Genomic DNA, 21249 nt, shown 5'->3' with positions numbered 1-21249 from the left:
GCTTCCGTGAACTTATGATTGCTTTATGTTTGTAAGATTTTGTACACTTAGTTTCAATTTACACGTGGTTTCTTTTCCTCTCCGGATAACCGTGCAATTTAGTGTGTAATAGGAGCCAGGATTTGATCTAACAGTAATTGTTGTTGTACAAATAAACACTAGAAAGGAGAATGGCAGATTTAGAAACACAAAATTAATTATTTTTTTTCTCTAAAAGAACTGGCCCACAAAATTATCTCTCTGGTCTTAAGTATTTGGCCAACGGAAGGAGCAGTCAAGTATGTTCACATCACTTTGTAATGCTTATCTCTTCCTGTATATCCTTTAAACTCTTACTTGTAGAGGAAGAGAGCGTACATTAAAGTGGTTTAAGCATTTGTATGGAGGGCCAAGTGTAGGTCAAAAAAATCCATTTTGGGGGTACTAAAGTCAGAGAAAGCCTTGCAACTCGAAGTTAGGTATCTGTTTTGAAGTGGCTTTTATAGGCTTCCTTTGTAACATGTAGCAATTCACCTGGTGTCCTGTTGAAGAGCAGCACAGAATGGGTGAGTCACTCCGAAAACACTGATCTCTGTTGACTGAATGATTCATGTTGTTAATGACCTCTGAAGAGGCTCCTATCTCTTAGATAAGTTAAGTGCCACCGTTGGTGTATAATTTTAGAAGAGGGGTTGGATTTTCATAAGTCTCACAGATGGCCAAGGAAATAGACTATAAATTTGTGCATTTGCTTGTGCCCTCTGTCTAGTCTCTCACATTCAAGACAATCCTAAGGACTTTCATAACTACACCAGAAAGACCTCAAGCTTCACGTATAACAGCCTAGATATACCTGATTAAGATCATGCTGTTTCCTTGTTAACCACTTCTAGTGATAAAGGTAATCAGTGTAGCTGGAAGTATGCTTATCCAGTAAATGTGTAGCCTGTTTGAATCATACTCTGACTCGTTACTCCCAAATGCTATAAATGGTATCTCGGAAGTGTAATTTTGAGTGGACATTAATGATTCAGATCTTGATTTTTATCTAATTGCTGTTTCATTTATAGCACTTCACCTTGGCTCTTAGGAGGGGTTTTAATGTTCTGTGCTTATTTTGCCTTCTTCTGGTTTGTGATGTACCTTGAGGCGATGTGTGAAATGCACTTGGTGTTTCTGTGACTTTCACCACCACTCATCAGAATCCAGAAACATGAGGTGGACTTCAGTGATGCACTGTGGCATGCATCAATTCAACTGGTACATAGTTATTAAATGTGTTTGGCTCAACTAATTTTCATGTGATTATAGTAGAGAGTCTTACCAACAGGGACTGAATGCAAAATATTGATATTGCCACAATTTTTTTAAGAGCTTCTGCCAACACTTGAGACAAAACAAAACAAAAACAAACAAACAAACCCCAAAACAAAGCTTCTTTAAAGTGTGTAAATGTACACCGTTTAACAATAATGTAGCATTAAATTGTTGATCTTCCTCAATGTGGATCTCAGTAGCCCTGGTTTCATGGGCTTTTATCAAAAAATAACCACCACCAATGCTGTAAAGGGAAAAAAAAAAAAAATCATAATATGTATTTGGAAATCAGATTTCTAGGTATAATGATATACAGTTTTAGTTGCATACCAGGACATCGTAGACAAAGAATTTTAACAGTAAAGGTTATTATTTTAGTAGAAAGGTAGTGATGTGACAGTGCAATAGCACCAAAACACTTTAAATAGTACAGAAGAGGTGAGGAACAAGGAAAGAGTTGAAGGCTGGTGGAATAAATCTGCATTAAATTAAAAAGCTTTGCATTATAGGGGTAATGTTATCGTCATTATAAACTGGAGCTATGTTCACAGCAGATTGCTGCAAATCAGCAACCTGCTCTGTTTAGTTCTCAGTACACCTGTGCTGAGCACCAGAGCATTTACATTTGTATGCCTGTAGTCATAAGCACTTGCTGGGTTAGAAATCTTTATGTTACAGTTTAATTTTTGTATGTTTACAGTCAAATTGCCTTTGTTTAGTTTCTAGTTTCCACAAAGTACAGAAGATGAGTAAGAGTACTCATTATATGCTTTGATGCTACAAATTTTGCCACAGACCTTTTGTGAAACAGGAAACAGCATCATGTTTTGCAGTTTACCTGCTGGCTGTGACTGGAAGAGGCAGCTCACGTCTGCACCAGTTTGTTTCACAATGCAATAAGAAATTGATCACTTTCCTTCCATCATCTCCTGGTAACACCTTCAGTTAGATGAAGTTCCTTCTCTTTTCAGTGGATGTTGTGCACTTGACTTCAGATTCGGGTTAATACTGAAGTAAATTTTCACGTCTGTTATGCCTTTATGCAATTAGTTTTCAACTTTTTAAGTGCTTCCCATGGTCATCTTTTGCGATTAATCCATACAGAGAATTTTGTTGTCTATGTAATCAGATGGACGTCTTCCTTAAGCACACTATGCTTAGATTCCACACTTGCAAAGAAGGAAATGTAATGGGATTTCAAAGCTACAAAGATTTCAGAAGGTTGCACTGTATTAAAAGCTGTTTTATCTTTTTTAAATACCTGTGTATTTTAAGTACTTTCAAAACAGCTTTAGATTCGATTTCTACAGGGGAGTAGTGACTTAAATCAGAACTGAAGATGGTTTTCCCTCTGCTTTGTCACTTTCTGGTCATCAGCCTCTCCTTGGTAACTTGACTGACATTTGCATGCCATTTAATCCAGAGGGTGCTGCATTTTCTTCCACTGATATATATCTAGGAGTTGATAGTGTTAGTCCTCAATTAACACCATTGAACATGACCTAAGTAACATTTATTATCAGCAAATTGAATTAAATAAGTCTCTTATTCAATCTGTGGCTCCTGTGACCCTTCCAGAATGTTTGAAGAAGCAGTGTGTCTACTCACAGCATTAAGGATTTGATATATCTCCTCCATAGTCCTATTGCATTTTATATACAAATATTTGTGGAGCTGTATTTGCTTAAGTTTCTGCGGTTATTACATTGAAACCATGCCTCATCCCCTAAAAATCCTTAAGAACAAGATGATCTTCTGGCTGGTGGAGAATGGTATCCTAAATGTGCCAAACGTGTTCTTTAACAAGCCACTTGATATTTCAAGAATTAACAGCTTTCAGACACTTTGGAGACTAGTAAAACTACTCTCTGTTACACAGCTCTGTGGAAAGAAGCTTTGCAATTTAGTATTACTTGACATTTTCTTTGTAATTTAGATCTGTCATATCTTCCTGAATGGGAAGGAGATAAATTTGCATAAACTGGAACTCAAATGCAAATCACAAGTCAGATAAGTGATGTAACTCCTGATTAACTGGGGGATTTATATTTTAAGTTGACTGGTTTCATCTGTATTTGAAATCCCATTTCCAGACCTTTTTGAAATGCAGACTGGCTGCATGTGTTCGGAGTTGATTTGCAGGAGCAGGCAGTTTCTGCAGTGTAGCCCAGAAGGGGTGAGCCGTGGGATAATCAGGTCACAGGCTGGAGGCATCCTCCACACTGAGGCCGCTCCAAGCCCGCTTCCCTCCCTCGTCCTGACTTCCTGAACTCAGCCTTTTGATCACCGGAGACCTACTTAAATTAGCTCCATGTTTTGTTTTGGAGGAATGTAACTGGTTTTGGATTACTGCCTACCAGTGACACGTTCTCCGGTGGTGAAAGGTCCTAAAGAATGTGGAAAGGGCATGTCCCTGTCAAAACGAAGCTGGGTAATTCTCTCTATAAATGTCAGCTTTTACAGGTGGGAGAAGAAAGTAGAATCATGCTTCATCCTCAGAGTAAAGGCTGAAGACTGTTTTGGCTATCACATAAACTGTTGGAAAACAAAGACGTTTTTCAGAGTAGAGAAATAGAAGCAGTTTTGAAAAAGTGCATTAGCAGACTGGGAAGTGGCTGCAAGCTGCTTCACATGTTTGAATCTCTCAGGATTTGAATGGATCCACCTGATTAAGACCAAATTCAGTTACTGATGTGTGATAGTTTGATTCAAATATTTAATTTTTTTTTCCCTGTTACTCCTTTTTGAGGAAAATTGTATCTCTGGATCTTGTGGATGTCTGATAAGTAACAATTTAGTAGAAGCCTGCTCATCTTGAGAGTGGCAACAATAGCTGCAGTGGTATATATTCATAATCCTTTCTCCACTGTAAAGATTTTTCAGGCTGTTAAGAAAAATATCCAATGCCAGTAAAGTTGGTTATGTTTGCTAGTTAGGGACTACGCAAATCTGTTTTTCAAATCATATTTCTCTGAGACAAACTTATTTCTCTTTTGACACAGAAGTTCTTTCCCCTCACCCCTGGCCTTCTCAGAGTGAGTTTTTAGGGTAGGGGTATATTTATGACCAAGGTATTTGGCATGACTCTTTCATGTGTAGCTTTGTCACCATCGTAACGTAACTTCCAGTGCATACTAGATGATGGCTGTAGTTCTGAAAATGCTTTGTTACAGTTTTAAGATTATAGAATCTGAAAATCAGTGATGAGTTTCCTGTAGTTCATTTTCTGGTTATGCATAATATGAGCTGCTCAATTAGCTGCAATTTTTTTTTCATTTTGCATTAATTTTAGGAAATATACAGTCTTCCTGAGTTATTGATTGTATTATTACCTGCAAGTTATGCAATATTGTCAAAATTCAAACAATTAAATTTGTATAAATGGACCTTATGTGTAATCATTGGCACATTAAGAGAGTGTGACAGCTCCTTTCTTCAGCTGCATGACAACGAATAAAACATTCTGGATACATATCAGAACTTCCATCGTTTGAGGCACCCATGTGCGTAGCAAGCATGTGCTGTTTGTGTTGTTACAATTTTATTTGGCAAAGTCTCACAAAAGTCAGGGCTTTGTTTCAAGTAAATGGTTGGTTTTAAGGTATCACAAAAGGTCTGTCTTTTTTGAGTCTTTTGCTTGCCCTCATGAAATAAATGGATAAAACAATAGTTACTGGCTTTGCATGCTGTAGAGGGGGTTACAAGGTTAATGTATGCATTAAGGAATAAACTTATGTACAGATTTGAGAAAGACAAAACCCTAAAGATTTAATAATAAACAACAATAAAAAAACAACCTAGAGAAAACTAAAGCAGTGAGGCTTGACTGGAAATGCCATAACTTAAATATACTTCTGCTTGTAAGTTTGGTATGGCAGAACTTCATTCTACAGTTATGTCTAAGTCTATTATTAAAGGAAATTTTAATGTTTATCTAAAATGTAACTTGTATGTATTTGGAAATTTGTAATATTAGTTCTTAAAAGTCTTAAAAATCATGAGAATTGTATTTTAGGGTTTTGGTTGTTCTGTGAGGATGTTTGGAAGCCTCTTCCGTACTACACCTGAAGTGCTAGGATTCAGTAGATGTTGGAACCAGACTAAGAGGACTTTCATTGTGGACGTGTGTCAACATATTTGAGCATTGTAGCTAATTCTGTGTCAAAACAGTTCACAGGTGATACTTAAAACAACGATAACAATGATAATAAATGAAAATTTTTCATGGATGAGACTTTCAACCACTGTGGAAACAGAGCACATAAATAAAAGATTCCTCTTCAATGCAATTATTTACTCCTGCCAAGATCAGGACAAAATAATGCACACTTTGTCTGAAAAGTGTTCTTACATGTCTGCGTTTTCCCAGAAACTGTTTAGGAGTACAGTTCTTGATGGGTTTTGATACTGTGAATAAACAGATTATTCATAAGCTGATGAGTGATTTGGGATGTTACGGTGGCCGTGCTGGGATGGATGATTAAGAAAATTAGATATTTTATAGTCTTGCCAGAAATTGCTGTGCAGCTCAGTGAATTCATAAATCAAACAACATGGTGGCAGTCTTTTTGTGGAATGGCAGCTCCGATGGGTAAAATATTAGATGAAACCTCGAACCAAAACTGGGGAATTTGGCTCTTCAAATGAGGTGAAAACTTTACTTTGTACATTTCATCATCAAGTTGTTAGTTTCAAAGAAAAAAAACTGAATCAAAATTATTGAGGTTGAAGGGCCTTACTGTATCAAGCATCGCCCTAGACAAGTATTTAAGTGCTTTTCCTAAATCCAGCCAACATAGTGAATTGATACCAAAGATCATCTTAGTTTTGCTATTCAGAAGCCATTGGAAGACTATTTTTACTTGATAACATCGAGTGTAAATGTGAATAAAGACAGATATCCTAATTGCATGAAGAAGGAAAAGGACATTTTGATACCACAGTTTGTTTTAAGTGTCTGGTGCTTGTTTTTCCTCCCTTTTCCACGGCATTAAGCGGTGTGCTGTTGAATAGTTCTCCAGCCTGTGTGTGTGTGCCTGTGGACTGGGAAGGATTGAGCCTCAAGCAGAGTTCAGAGGGAACTCCTTAGTGCAAGTTATCAAATTAACTGAGACCGCTGGCAGTCTCCTCTTTTTTCCTGGTTGTTACCTTCCTCTGGTCCAAGGGAGTCTTTACATGGTGTTTTCATCTAAGAGGTTTCTAGTACGTTTTCTCCCAGTTTCTCCTTTAGACTCTTGATCTTTCTTCCCCCACCTCCACCCCTCCTCCTCCTCCCTCCCCCAGACATCCTGGTAGAACTAGATGAAGATCATTCCTATTTTTATAAATGTTTCCATTTCCTAGCTGTTGATACAGGACATACGCCTGTAGGCAGAAGTATAAAGTCAGACAAGTAAAATGTTGACTAGTAATCCTCATGCATTTGGTTTTTCTGATATTTTTTTTTTCCCAGCATGATACTTTCATAACTTCAGAAAAAACTTTTTAAAAGACCTGCTGCTGAGTTAATATTTGAAAATAAGTTTGCTTTGTGCCAATACATTTTGTATTATATATATTGAGATGTTTGTCAAATATATTCTCAATATATTGAGAATATTTGTCAAATACTCCATATTAATGAAATATTACTTTGAATTATCATTCCCCACAAAACAAAAGTATCAGCTGTGTTAAAATTTTAAATAAATTCATTTTTATTTTTCCTTTTTACTGTCATCAGGTTAAAACGTTTCTTTGAGATCTTGCTGCTGACAAAGATGGATTTGCATCTTTCTGTCTGTGAGCTCTTTGGATGAGAGCTGTCTGACTTGACTTGCATCCTGTATGTAAATTGATTTCAGCTGATTGTTTTGAATTTGAAAGAAATTTAATTTGAAAACTGCCCCGTTCCACTCCCTGAGGTAGTAGATGCTTCTCTACGTCATCTGTTAAGCAGTGCATAGTCAGCATATGTCTGTTCCTCTCCATTTAAACAGTTTTCTCCAGAGAAACAGAAATTCCCTTTAGACCAGGCAGACATCTGCTGACTCTCTCCTACTAGCAGAGCAACTGAAAAGATATCTTTCCTGTGATTAAAAGAAATATGTCTGGAGGCGCTTAGTTTTTGTTCAATTAATCAAAGATTAAGCACATGTGGACTCTCTAAACTGGGTTTCTTTGTGCTTCTATGCTATCAAAATTGATTGAGGAGAGGAGCTGTGTGTTAGAGCTGGCTAGTCTGAGATCTAATTTTTTTACCTATATACGTGCTGTATAATTCAGTTCCAAAAGGTCACAGTGAGGCAGAGGGGAAAAAAAACACACACACACAAAAAAAGCTTGTTTGTTAGTTTTTAATTAATTTATAGCTTTAAAGTATTTTAGTTTAAGGGAAAAAAAAAAAAAAAAAAAAGAAGAGGGACGTGTCAAATATTTTTTGTAACACTTGCTTTTAAAAGAAAAATTAAAAAGAGTCTTAGGGTTACGTGATTGGGCTACTTTATACGTAGTTGCCATTTTGGTAACCATTTCCAGATGCAAAAGCATTTTTGGTTGCTTTTGTTCCTCAATTCCTTTTAGCAAATGCTTTCCTGGCAGAAACTGTTAGTGTTAAAAGTCTGGTTTTCAGCTCAATGCCTTATCCTTACTCAACAGTAATTCTTCTGATATGCTGTTTTGTAGAAATCCTGCAGGCTTTTCTCTGATGGTAAAAGAAATTAATGATTTCTTTTCACCTGAAAGTATATAGAATACGTAGACTAAAAATTCTGCAAGAGTAAGATGTCAATAATTAAGTAGATTCCTTGAATGCCATGCTGTTCTTAAATTTTTCGTCAGACACCAGCAAGTCTCTCTTGTAGACATCTTTATCTGAAGAGAATTTGTATGGCTCCAGTTTTATTAGTGGACTTAGTTCTTTGGTGTAGTGTGCGGTGTGGTTTTAAAACAGGAAAGGCTCCACTGATAAAGTGACTTTACTGAGATTTTTTTAAAGTGGTGTCTTCTAGACTGCTCTTTGTAATACCTATGATTTCGGTTTATTAATAGATCAAGTTTTCATTAAAATATATGAAAACCTACCTATGTTTCACTTTCTGAATAAACTAAAATCCAATGTAAAAGTCTGTCCTTTCATAAGTGGGCATCAAGCAGCATTTTTGGCAAGATACTTTGTATGATAGCAAAGTTTCTTTATAAAATAAAATGTATTAGACTTGTAGTAATAATTACTGAAGAAATGGACACTGAAATATTCAAGACTGCCATCACAGAATTAGCTAATAAAATATAATAATCTCAATATGTAGCTCTTTCACTCTGAATGGGATGAACCCATCCTTTGCTATTAATAAAAGGTTGTAATTGTAAGCATTGCAAATTATTTCACTTTAACATGGTAACTGAAGTAATTAGGTTTTTATACCCAAAAATAGTCACAATATTTTCACAAAGTAAAAACCAAAGTCATAAAGGTCAGCTCACTTTAGTAAATTTTGTCTCTTATACAGAGGAAAGAGAATCAAGGGATACTCCTATTTGAGCACTTTAGCATTGTTTTCCTTTTGCAAGAATACCATGAAAAGTCCTCTCTCCTATTTATAAGTAGGTGTTTCAAAAGAAGTTTTTAAAGGCATTTTATAAAATATAAATATACCCATATTTGGGAATGAAGGTGGTCTTGCTGTTTTTGAGACAGGAAAAACTGAGGCAAGAAGAAATTAAATCTTGACCTCGGGTGGTCACAAAAAATCTGTCATTTCTGGAGAGATTGGGATCTGTCTTGCAGTTCTGTTCCTCACAAGACTGCTCTTCATTGCTATGTTTTAAGGACTAATTGAAATGTTTTATAGCAATTTTTAGCACTAATTACAAATAACTTTGGAAACCCTTTGAAATGTTCCAAAAATTACCCCTTTTGGGTGGTGCTGGGATGAAAAATGAGTTCTCTAACTTGTAATTTTCCATTTTCCTGGATTTATTCCTCTAGAGCCTGTATTGCTGATTCCCTATGGTTATGGGCCTCATTATTATATTTTTTTGTTTTCTCCCTGCCAGCTGCTCATGGCTCAGATGAGTATATCAAGATGATTGAGTCTTTAACCCTCTGCTGCCCAGAGAGCGAAGGCCAAGAAAGCGAAATATGTAGGTGTTGTAGAAGATGCTGTAAACAGGGACACTTGTTTTTCTTCCTTCAGTTTACTGTGTTCCTGCTGGGCTTTGGACTGCTCCTGCAGAAGCAGATGACAGTCATTGATTTTAATTTCACTCATGTTCAGGGACAGTGTCTAAATTCAAATTTGCTTTATTACAATGGACTCGATGAGGCCCTCAGTGCCACGGTTTAATAAGGTACTGATAAGGTGATGTTAGGTCACTTAAATGGACTTAAATGATCTCAGAGGTCTTTTCCAACCTAGTTTATTCTGTGGTTCTGTGATAGAGGATGTGAAGATTTTGTGTGTAGGCCAGGAACCTCCAGACTATCTTTTCTGGCCGTGTGACCTCCTGTTGGAGAGATTGTAGTTCCCAAGCTGGACTGGTGCTGCCTTCCACGCTCTGTTTGTTGTAGGGGTTCTTGGGGCACCAGTTTACTCACAATTCTCCCTGATTATGCAGTAGATCTGGCAAAACTCTCTCTGAAAAGCTCATCACAGAAGGTGTGTGGGCTCGAGAGCCCGGTGTGGTTGTGTTCCCTCCTCTGGCTTAGCCCAGTTTGGGGCAGACGCTCTGACGGACCCAGCTTGCTCCAGCTCTACCCCACACAAGCTGCTCTCTGGACAGGCAACCTGGGAAGGTGGGGAAGTGCTGGAACTGTTACACTTCCATCCTAGCCCCTCAGCCGTCACCCACGTTCATTTTGTTCCTTCCACTCCCTACTTCTCCTCACTCCCTTTCTCTCTTTCCCGCTCTCCTGTGGGCTAAGCAAATTGTTTAGCTCAGTACACGACGTGCAGTCTTTGCTCTAGGCCATCGTGGCATCCAAGTAAAACCATCTTGCAGAGCTGGATTCAGCCTTCAGGCTGTCAATTAGTTATCCCTGTTGTAGAGAGCGAATTGCAACTCATGCATATTTCTGCTCTATGTCATGGAATAGATGCAGAGCTTCAAAGTTAGGAGGGTAAAAAATGGGAGCAGTAATTAGCAGTTACAGTCCCTGGTTTTGCTCCTCCAGTGTGCTGTCATCATTTAAATATTTTGTTACTGGAAAGAAGAAAGTAAGCTTAATTTTTTCCTGATTTCAATTATGACAAAAAAGAAACCTGATTTAAACCAGTCTTCCTGGAGGATTAGATGAGCGTGAGTAGAGTTTGTCTGTGGAAGAGTGCTGCAAACTAATGGGAAAAAACTGATTTACTTTTCTTCAAATTATCTGACTACTTTGGAAAGAGTCAAGCAGTGACCCTTTCCTCTAAACACACATACAACAGACCCTCTGGGTTAGCAGATAGAGGTGGGAAGAGTAGATGTGCGTAGTTCAAAATACATTTACCCAATAATCATCAGTCACAATTTGCAGGATTTGCACATAAGACAAGTAAGATAAACAAGATAAAAAACCCCAGATAAACCAGTAGTGGTAAAGCTAAGTCCACTCTCCATGTCTGAACTTGAATAGCTTGGCAAGTGTATGCTTGCACTGAAATGCCACATCATGTATCTGAACGTGAAAGGTACATGTTCAGAAGTTTTGCATTATGGGACCATACTCTGTTAAGGGGGAGATGCTTAACAGGACCTGGAATCACATTATGTAGTCCTTAAGAAGATTTTTAATTGAGCTTGAAATACAAGTAAAGAGATAAGGTACAGGTGACTCATCAGTGAGACAATTACTGGAATGCTGCACAAAAAAGGACATTGGAACGTTGGAATGGGCTCTGAAAAGTTGCACAGATTATTCCAAATTTCAAAAGGTTGGAAAACTTGAGACTTCTGCTCAGCCTAGTGTAGTTTCATTAAAGAAAATATTCAGAGTTAACCTGTGGCTAAAAGTCAACTCATACAGTATGGAAATGCCAATGAGGACTGTAATTCCATGACCGTACATGCAGGGATTCTGTCTCTGTTAAACTATATATATGTGCACTACCCTGACCACAGCTACAGCTTGAAGAAGGTATAAACAATTCTGTGCCTACAACGTAAATCAGTAGTTAAAACACTGCTTATTTTGCTGTACTTAAGCTTTCATACTGCTCTGGGAATTTAAATCAGCAGTGGAGTTTGTTTCACTGCTGTTATTTATTCTTCAATTAAGAATACAGTAAGGGAAGTCAGAGGATGAGAAAGTAAGTGTAAAGTTTGCTGTTCAGACTATTCAGGCTTCCTAAGAAACATTAGTGTCTTGAAGAAATACTGTTATTCTTTAGTAAATCCAGGCAAAGCAGAAGGGGCAGAAGAGAACTTGAAAAGCATTGTTGGAAAAGTGGTAGCTTGTCGCAGTGTCCTTTTAATAAGCTTTCCTTTCATGGGAAAAGTAATTTCCTCTGGTCATATCATACTGAAAAGAGGGAATGTGTATTTTTAAAGTTTTTGGGTTTGTGTTTGTCTTGTTTTTTAAACCTTTGCTTGAAGTATTACTATATTGAAATGAGCTGATACACAAGACTGCGTGAAGCTCTGTGTGGTATCTTTAAAGAGGAGAGCAGAAAGTTTGAATTGGTCTGTGGTCTACATCCAAAGGCATTAACTATTCACCAGACTTTAGTTACTGTCTCTGTCTGTAATTCATCTTGATGGCATCTTGTAAAAGCCATAGACCACCAAAAGAGCAGGAAACAGTTGAAAGGAGCTGGTTACGCACTAGTCTTGCTCAGCAGATTTTGTTTAAAAGTGTCTTGATGTGCGCACAGCACGAAGCAGGTAAAGATTTTTTTATATTCCTCAGCCTGTGGCACTCGGCTTCATCAGATCTGCCAGCTGGGATTGTGTAAGAAAATGAAGAGTCTTGCCCAGTGGCAGAAGGTGCCAGTCCCTCAAGGCTTCATGCCTGCTCACTTTCCTCCCCTCTTCCCCTTTTTCTGGGGACTCTTAAAATTTTAACTGTTTTATGACAATGCTGTTTGTTATACCTGCAGTTTTAGTCCTTAACGGGCCACCTTATGTCTTCTCCTCTGGATCTCAGAGGTTTTGGTATTCTTTGGAGTGTAGAGCTGGGGCAGCTGCAGGGGCTTAACTTGGGAGCAAAGGCTCCTGAAGCTGTCCAGGGGATTCAGGGAGGGAAGGGAAGGCCACTAACAGGGCAGGCCTGGAAATAGGATCATTACCTACAAGAAACCAAGGAAACTCCTTTAATGGATCTGCCCAAGCTCGGTAAAATTTTGTGCGTCTGTTATTTCCAAGGATTTATATTTTTTGAAACTGTGTTGACAGCCCCTCTGGAATTAGGTAACTTCTGCTCCTATAAAAGTGTTCCTGATGATGTGTGGTGTTGGCTCCAAGTTCAGCGCTGGGTTGTGGCTAAGACCTAAAGCACAGGAAGGCATGTTAAGAGTGATGATCTCTTTATTCTTGACTTTTAATTATTTGAGCTTCTGTCTTTCTATTTAAATGTTTTTGAGTGATAATAATTACTTCCCTTGGAGGGTATTAGTTTAGCTAATAAGATTTGTTGAGATATATGGCTTAGTGTGCCTAATGCCTAATGATTATTTGCATGTAATTGTCCCCACTGTAGATGTATGGGAGATTCTTCTCGTAGATGAGTTGAAACTGAATCTGAAATATATGTGCATGGGGGGAATGAAAAATCACAGGTAGGCTCTTCTGTAACCCTAGCAGAGTATCAAACTTTGGAACATATGGCATTGCTTTTTGTTTTTGTTTTTTTTTTTAAATTACAAGGGAAAAAACTGAATAGACCATTAAGGTACGTCAGTGTTCATATAGATTCAATTGCTTGCACTAATAAACATTTTAACTTTTTATATTACATACCATTGATCTTCTAAATTAAATTTATACTAGCATTATGATTTTAGTTATTTAATTAAGCATACATGTGAGCATATCTTACTCAAAATAAAAATTCTGCAGATATTTATTCAGGCATATCGTTCAAAACTCTGTTAATTTAATACACAGAGTAATTCTACCTTAAAAAATAAAATACAAAATACACTTTCAATTACTGCACACAATAAAGTTCTTTTATGGGCCTGTGCATTTTATTTTTGTATCTTAGATTTACTGTATCATCTATAAAAGAAGTAATATGGCCTCTATAAAAAGTTATGGCGGGCTTTGCAGCTTTATTTTTAAGGCACTGATTGGGAAATGGCGCAGATTTCACCTTCTTGAGGAACTTCAAGGTGTGTGTGGAAATAAGAGAGGCTCTGCAACAAGACTTGGGAAGGAATAGTGCTACACTAGGGCTCATTAGAGGGAGAGAAGCACTCTTTATGAAAGAGGATTTTATTCAAAATATGTTGGAAATTACTGTCTGAAAGCCCTCCCCCTTTTTATGGGATGAAATAAAGTTAGTGCTGGCAGATGCTGTGCTTTGTTACAGTGGGGAGAAGCAGTTTTATGGTGATGGGAAGGTAATTGTTTCTTTGTGACAGTCATGGAATATAAGGTAGGTTGGTTTCTTTTAGTAATGTAGTCATTTTTTTTCTAAATATTGTTTAGCGTGCAATTTCAGTGGTGGTTGTTGGGATGGTCAAGTTACACAAATGCTTTTGGAGCATGCTTTGCCATTTTGTTTAGAAAAATAGCAGTCATGATAATTTGGAGCTAATTCATAGTAAAAGGCTCCTGGGTAGAGAATTACTGTTTCTCTTGCAGCTTTGTTCTGGGGAAAGGATTAGCAGTGGTGTGAAATAAGACTTGTAAGCCAATAAAAGTCTCTGTGGGACGTGCTGTGTATGTCCTGGGGAAAGTTGGCTTTATGGTGTGACTGTGGGCACCTGAACTTGTTCATTAGTGCAGCAGGGGCCAAATCCCTGCAGTTCTGCCTCGAGTGCTTGCAATGCAGAGGAAGATTTTGGAGGGAGTGTAATGTGAATTCTCCTTTGGCTGCCATTTCAACATAGATGGTATGATAAATTTAAGGGGGCAGGGAATCTTGCTGTTGAAATTACCTGGATTCCGGTTCAAGATAGAGTAGAAAAAGGCTGGACGTGAGGACAAAACTGATTTGTGTTTAGTCGTTAGGTGATACAAACGTGCTCTTCTGTTAGTGAGTGGAAGGAAAGTTAATTTTAAATCCAGTAACTTTCAATTTATTTAATCGTTTTCTGGTAAGCAGGATACAGAAATAGCCTGGGGTTTTTTCCCCTTTAGTTAAAAACGGGAAATTCTAATGTGAACAGATTTTAATTTATTTTAATGATGGGGAGAATATTTGGCTTTTATTCATGGAATCTTGTACTTAGCATTTACCTCAGCCTTGGGCATACTTCCAGTAAAGGAGCTGTTAATCTCTATTATTACTACTATTTTTCATTTATCTTTTGAAGACCTAGTTATCTCGAGATAACTTGTCTGTCCTTAAAGTTAACATTTATTTGCTCTTTTTCATTCTTTACGTATTTTTGTTCCCCCAGCTGGGGTTTATCTCTCCATGAAGTGATCTACATTAAATTAGTCCGTATAAATAGACTGGTACAAAGTCTACAAAGTGTATCTTGGTTTGATATGGAATATTTGCAAAAGAAAAATAAATTACTGGAGGAGGAAGGCTGTGTCTACAGCAAAGTTCAGTCCAACTTCTGCACATTCATAGGCTGCATCATTAGGATAATACTGGTTACAGAGGCAGTGTTGTCTCACATCTCCGGGCTGTTTGTTACTCCAAGTGGGCTGTAACCATCTCTATTAGGTGGCACGTTGACAATTTCCTGAAGCAGCAGCTAACACCTGCTGGAAGGACAATGCTCAGGTACTTGCCTTGTTTACTTGACTTTGGCAAGCTCAGTGTAATTTTTGATCGCATCAGTCAGCATTTAACAAGCTAAGTAATGGAGATATTTTCCATTTTAGAGGGTTATCTAAACAAACATCCTAGGTGCTTTGCAGTCTGTGTTTTCAGAGTGGTCAGCACTGGTCTGCCCTTTGATTTGTGCACCATTAGTACAAATCTCAGTTTGTTTTGTTTCATATTTGAGACAAGCAAGTGCTCTCACTGAGATGTTTACCGAGGTTGGCTGTGCATTGCCTCTTTCTGCAGACAACTGGAGAAGATGATTGATCCGAGTTGGTGTGATGTGGCTTTGCATGTTTATAGCCTTTGAATATTGTTGAATAATGTGTTTTCTAGTGTGCATGAAGGTCTTTTGCAGCAAGGCTCATTTATTAAGAATAGTAGTTGAAAATAAACCTAGAAGTACTTTTAATAACGTGTTTAAAGATGTATCTTTACGGAGTCACCATGCTTGGAGGGTTTCTCTGGAGAATGTGTTGTCCAGGCCGCCTTCCTCAAAGCCTGTCAGCTTTTAATCATGTGGAAAGAGTTCAATATAATGTCACTGCCAAAATATACCTGAGTTTGTAAGACAAAGTAATAGATTTCAGGTTGTCATAAATCTGATGCACTAAAGTGACTCTCTTAGCTGTTCCTTGTAACTTCAGCACTTTCTTAGGGGAGAAATCAAGAGATGCACCAATGAAAGTCAATATTGGTCCAGCAGTTGTACTCTTTCAAACTTTTCTTAGTGGATTATTTATTTATTTATTTATTTATTTACTTACTTACTTACTTACTTATTTGGTGCACACAGTTATGTGTGAGAAAATGAAAATTCTGGTAAATGCAGTGTGAGATTAGCTTATCTTTCCTGCCAATTAAACAAGATTCTTTAAAAAATTACTTCTGTTTGGTTAAAAATTTATTATGATTGTTTCAAAGAAATGAAGTAGACAGAAGTATAAAACACAAATACATTTTTGTTCAGCCCATGTTACACTGAGCAACAGGAGAAAATACCTGTTTCCTCTGAAGTTTTGCAAAAACACGGCATATAACCCAAAGTTTCAGAAGTCACATATTACAAGGAAAAAAACCACTGCCTCTATTCTGGCTGTAGTGTCTTTCGTTGGCTTATTTATACTTACAGCCTAGACTAGGAGTGAACATGCTGAAAGAGAGGGCAGGGAGTGGCAGGGCTGTACTTTCAAAGTGCTGTTGTAGACACTTTCCCAGGCAGAGGTAGCAAGTTCCATGTTGATATTGAACTTGGGCTTGGCCCTATGACATCTTCCTACCAGTCTGCAGCCAGTTGTGCTTCCCACCTGAGCTGGCCGCCTGAAGTGAGTCCCAGACATGGTCCAGAGCTGGTTTTCTGCTTGGGTCTCCAGGATTTTTCAATTCAGATGCAGACTGAACCACCCTTCTGTTGCTGGTCTTGTGGGGCTGTGCCACAGCTCGCTTCGTGGGCGGCAAGATCAGCAATTCTTTGTGCAGTTTGTGCACATGGACATTGTCACGAATCAGAAGAAGATAGAGGAGATGTTTATGGGAATGATTTTGTCTCTAGCTAAAATAACTAACCTGACTGTAGTTTATTTTATTATCAATTTTATGTGAGAGAGCTCAGCCTGGATGTCTGTGTACCCTGTTAAGCCTTCAGAGAAAACCTACCAGTAAAGGGACTGGGTGTAGCTGCTCTGGCTGGCTCTATCTAAATCACAACGCATAAACTCAAACCTGGTGTAATCTATCTAATGGCTGCAAAATATAATAGGTAATTAAATATTTGTGAGTTGATACAGGCCCAAAAAACAACAGCAGCAGAAGCAGACTGTTCCTTTTCAGATGCTTACTCTTTATTTATAAATCTTAAAGAATAAAAAAATGAGAAGGGATTTCTTACATGCAGAAATGCACAGCCAGCACAGGCTATTTTGAGTGCAAGAGCAATTCCAGTACTGTGGAGTTCACTTCTCTGGATTGCAGCTGCTGAAGTATTAGGCTGCATTATCCCCATCCTGCAATTGCTCTTGTTACTGTGTGGCTCAGGAAGGGGGAGTGCAGGATAACCTCCTCCCTTTCCCTCTGTGTGTGCAGCCCCACAGAGGTGGGGAGCTGGCTGATGTGACTGGGTTTTTTTGTCAAATTAGGTCAGGTGTGCTCTTATGGCTACTGCTTAGCCAAGTTAAGAGGTTTTGGTCCCAGGTCTTTGCCTCTATTCCTCCCTACCATTATTACATCCCTGCTTGAAGGAAGGCTGACTGCATGTGCAGCCCCTGTCAAGGCACCCTATTTTGAGAATATCTGAGCTGAATTATGCTATGTAAACTGTGCAGAATTGTTTTGACACAACATGGTTAGGAAAAATCTATGTGCTAGCTGATATTTAGGCTATATTTAGGCTAATGTTTTTAATAGGTATTTTTCAGGGAGGAGAGCTCCTGGTAAAGGAACGTGAATGAGCAGATGAAAGTGGGAATCTCATCTTGCTGTCAAGGGTTGCATAGAATCACAGGATATCCTGAGCTGAAAGGGACCCACAGGATCATGAAGACCAGTTCCTGGCCCTGCACAGGACCCCCCAAGAATCACACCATGTACTCTATTCAATTTAATAACTTGCACTGTATTCAAACAGTTTGAGAAAGAAAAAAAAAACCACAAAACAACACATGTACCTGAGACAACCAGGACTCATTTATATTCTGTCACTTCCCTTAGATTAATCTCTTTCCATGTAAAAATTATAAATTGGCCTCCTGTATATCTTTCTCAGATTTCAATTCCAGGCTAGTGAACATTTTACTGTTATGCTTTCTCCAAGTCAAAAGAACCATTTGATACCCAGCATTTCTTCATGACTGGAACTAGGTCAGTGCCCCCTCAGTCATCTTTCTGAGGAGACTGAATGAAATTCTGACTTCTGGCAAGGGTGACTTTTGTGGGGACTTGATTGATTTTTTAGGGTTTATTTTGCAGTACTTCTTCAGCATTCTTTCTTAAATAAGGATTTGCATGCAGTATTCTTCCTTCATTGCCAGTGTAATATAGGGATTGGAATCCATTGGATTCCAGTCTGTGAGACTGCATTTCTCGCAGAAAAAATACTGATACAAGCAGGGAGGATTGTGGCATATTGCTGCCAGACTATAAGTGTGTTATTTGGTAAAGGTATGAAAAAAATAATATTCCTTCAGATATTGTCATCTTTTTGGTGACTTCTCTCTATACAATATTTATGCCTATGGGTGCATTTTCTTCTTTGACTTTAGCCTAATGATTAACTGAACTTTTAGAATTCCACCTGCTGATATTCCTTATTTTCACCTGTTTTAATAACCTTAAGTAAATTACATTTCATAGGGACCAATGTTCCTTGGCTGGATTACACTACTGTGTTTGGTTACTTGAAACAAAAGTCTAATCAAGCTGAAACAATCAAATTTTCACTGCATGAAAGATTTATTCCTTTAATGTTCATAAACGAAAAAGAATTAGTCAGTTCATAAAACCATGTAGAACAAGTTTGCTTGGACCAACTGTAGGAAAACATACTTAGTGTAGTAGCTATCTGAATAAATCTGTGTTTACAATACTTACTGTTTAGTATAATGTTGTTGCAGCCCACTGCAGGGGTTTAGGTAAAATTAATAGGAAAATTCTATTGGGAATAAACACTTATGCATGAAACCTGTGAAATAATATAAATTTTTTAATGGTCAACTTAGTTTTTGTGGACATAGAATGGAAATGAAAGATGTGTCTGAAGTTCTGATATGCATGCTCTTTTAGTAGATGTACAAGTTTTATTTTCAAATTGAAGTGTTGTATACTTCTTATGAGACAGGGGAACAAATTTAAGAAGGTAAATTCATTTATGTTTAATGACACATCTTCAGAGCATTTGAGTCTTCATTAAAGACAATATAGTTGCTCTGTAGAGCAACAGCACAAGAAAAGCCTTGCCTTGCTTCAGCTGAGAGTAAAAAAAAAAAAAATTACCAACTTCAGTGAAGTGGGAGCTAATTAAATGCGTAGATCTCTTTAGACAATTTGCTGATAAATTGTGCAACTCTTGTATCATGTTTTAAAATTAAAAGTTTCCTTGTTTTAATTTTATGAAAGTTGTATGCTTTCTAGTCTGTGAATTTCTAATAAGAAAGCATATATCACTGTTGAAAATCATATTATTCTGTAAATTTTTTGATTTTTGGCTTGGGTTTTTTTGGTTGGTTTTTTGTTGTTGTTGTTGTTTGTTTTGGGGTTTTTTTTTGGTGTGTGTGTTTGTGTGTGTGTGTGTGTTTGCTCAGCAACTTAATACCAAGTGCTGAAATGGAAGGAGTTAAAATATTTGTTATGAATTAACATAATGTGGCGAAATTTTAGTTTGAAAAATTGAGAGCTCTGAAATGCTGAAAAGACTAGTGGTGGACTTTTGATGTGTGTTGGTTTCTTAGCAAAAAACATGGAGATGGATATGGTGTTAAGTTTCATTACAACTATCACGAATGTCATGCCTGATGGAACAGAGTGAGTTGAAGGAGTGAGTGACCAGAGGAAATCTGTGAGCCTTTGCATTCAGTGCGAAGCTTTCATGTCTTTGAGTCTTTGAATTTCTCTAAAACTACAAGCAGCGTAAGTGAATACTTGATTCTGGATCAAAACCACAGTGCATTGTCTCAGAGCCCTGCAATAACTAGCAGCCTAGACCATGATGCAAGAGCTTTATACAAAATAATTATTTCAACATTTTTTACAAAAATTTATTTGAACAAACATCTGAACAGCTGCTAGGGTGAAGTATTCACAGGGATTGAGCAAGACTAGAGAGCTCTGCAAATCTCTGAAGCTTCAGAGGCACTCAGAATTCGAGGTCCTTCATCCCGCTGCTCGTTGATGTATTTCTGCCTCCTGGTCAGACACCCTTGCTATTCCCTGCAAGTGATGCAGCTTTTAGCCACTGACATCTGGTTGATGGACAGCAGCCAGCTGTGTTCCATGCCAGCAGTTCTGAAGTGCATTTTTTCTTGGATTTTTTTTTTTTTTTAATTTGTTTGTTTGGGGGTTTTTTGGTGTGGTTTTTGTTTGTTTGGTTGGGTCTTTTTTGTGTGGCTTCAACACACAGAATGGCTGAAAGAGAATAAAAAGAGCCAGAACAGTCTACTGAAGTTTGCTGCTCCTGTGGGATCTGAGGATTTGGGTTGAGTCTGGTGTTTTTTTTGGCAGAGCTGTGATTGTGAAGGTGGCAGCATTACACTGCAGATGATTTATTTTTGTTCTTTTTCTTATTTCTTTGTAAATTCAGATTGTGTCATTGAAGGTATTATTCAGAGCCACATTTCAAACATAAAAACACCCAGTTAACTTGCGAGAATCAAGTGTCCAAACTAACAGGAAGTTTTTGCTGAGATTCTAGTTATTTGCTCTTTAAAAAAAAAAAAAAAAAAAAAAAAAAAAAAAAAAAAAAAAGTGTTGTTTATGCGTTTCTGTCAAAAATGCTATTGTAAAACTTAGTGGAACAGTTGTATTTTTTTCCAAATTGTGTAGATTGTGGGAAGATTGTTTCTTTTTCGTCGTTTTTACCTTTATTTTGAAATCTACAGCAGTATTCATGATTTTGTAACACCGCTATTTCATGTATTGCTTAAAAGGTAAGCAGGGCTTCTCACAGCATATAAACCAAAGCTCTTTCGCCAGGATGAAGCTTAAAGCAGTTCTTCAACAGAGTACTTTTAAAATCTTAATAATTTTTAGAATTCTTTTCCCCTCTTTTGTGTGTATGAGTGTGCACAAACACGTGCATGTGTGTTTGCTTTCTGCTGTTTGCCTGAAGTGGTGATGCTAACGCAGCACACTGTACATTAAGGCTTCGGGGAGCTAAAGTGTGAAGTTCAGCCGCTAGCTAAACATCACCACTGAGCTAATCTACCATTTAGACTGATCCATCACGAATATTTACAAGGAGGGAGAGTGCAGTTCAAAATTAAACAGCATATGGGTAGAGTTATCCCTGTTAAAATGGCCAGCGTGCCGTGTATTGTGTGTGGAAGATAACGGGGACA

General features: G+C 37.7%; 1 protein-coding gene across 7 annotated transcripts in view; it reads left to right on the top strand.

The window, feature by feature from the left end:
* Nucleotides 1-21249, top strand: part of ROBO1 (roundabout guidance receptor 1) — a 698550-nt gene that overhangs the window by 445921 nt on the left and 231380 nt on the right. The gene's annotated exons all lie outside the window — the stretch shown is intronic.

Source organism: Hirundo rustica, chromosome 2 (genome assembly GCF_015227805.2).
Source record: "Hirundo rustica isolate bHirRus1 chromosome 2, bHirRus1.pri.v3, whole genome shotgun sequence".
Lineage (NCBI taxonomy): Eukaryota > Metazoa > Chordata > Aves > Passeriformes > Hirundinidae > Hirundo > Hirundo rustica.
This window is presented reverse-complemented; position numbering and strand designations above follow the sequence as displayed.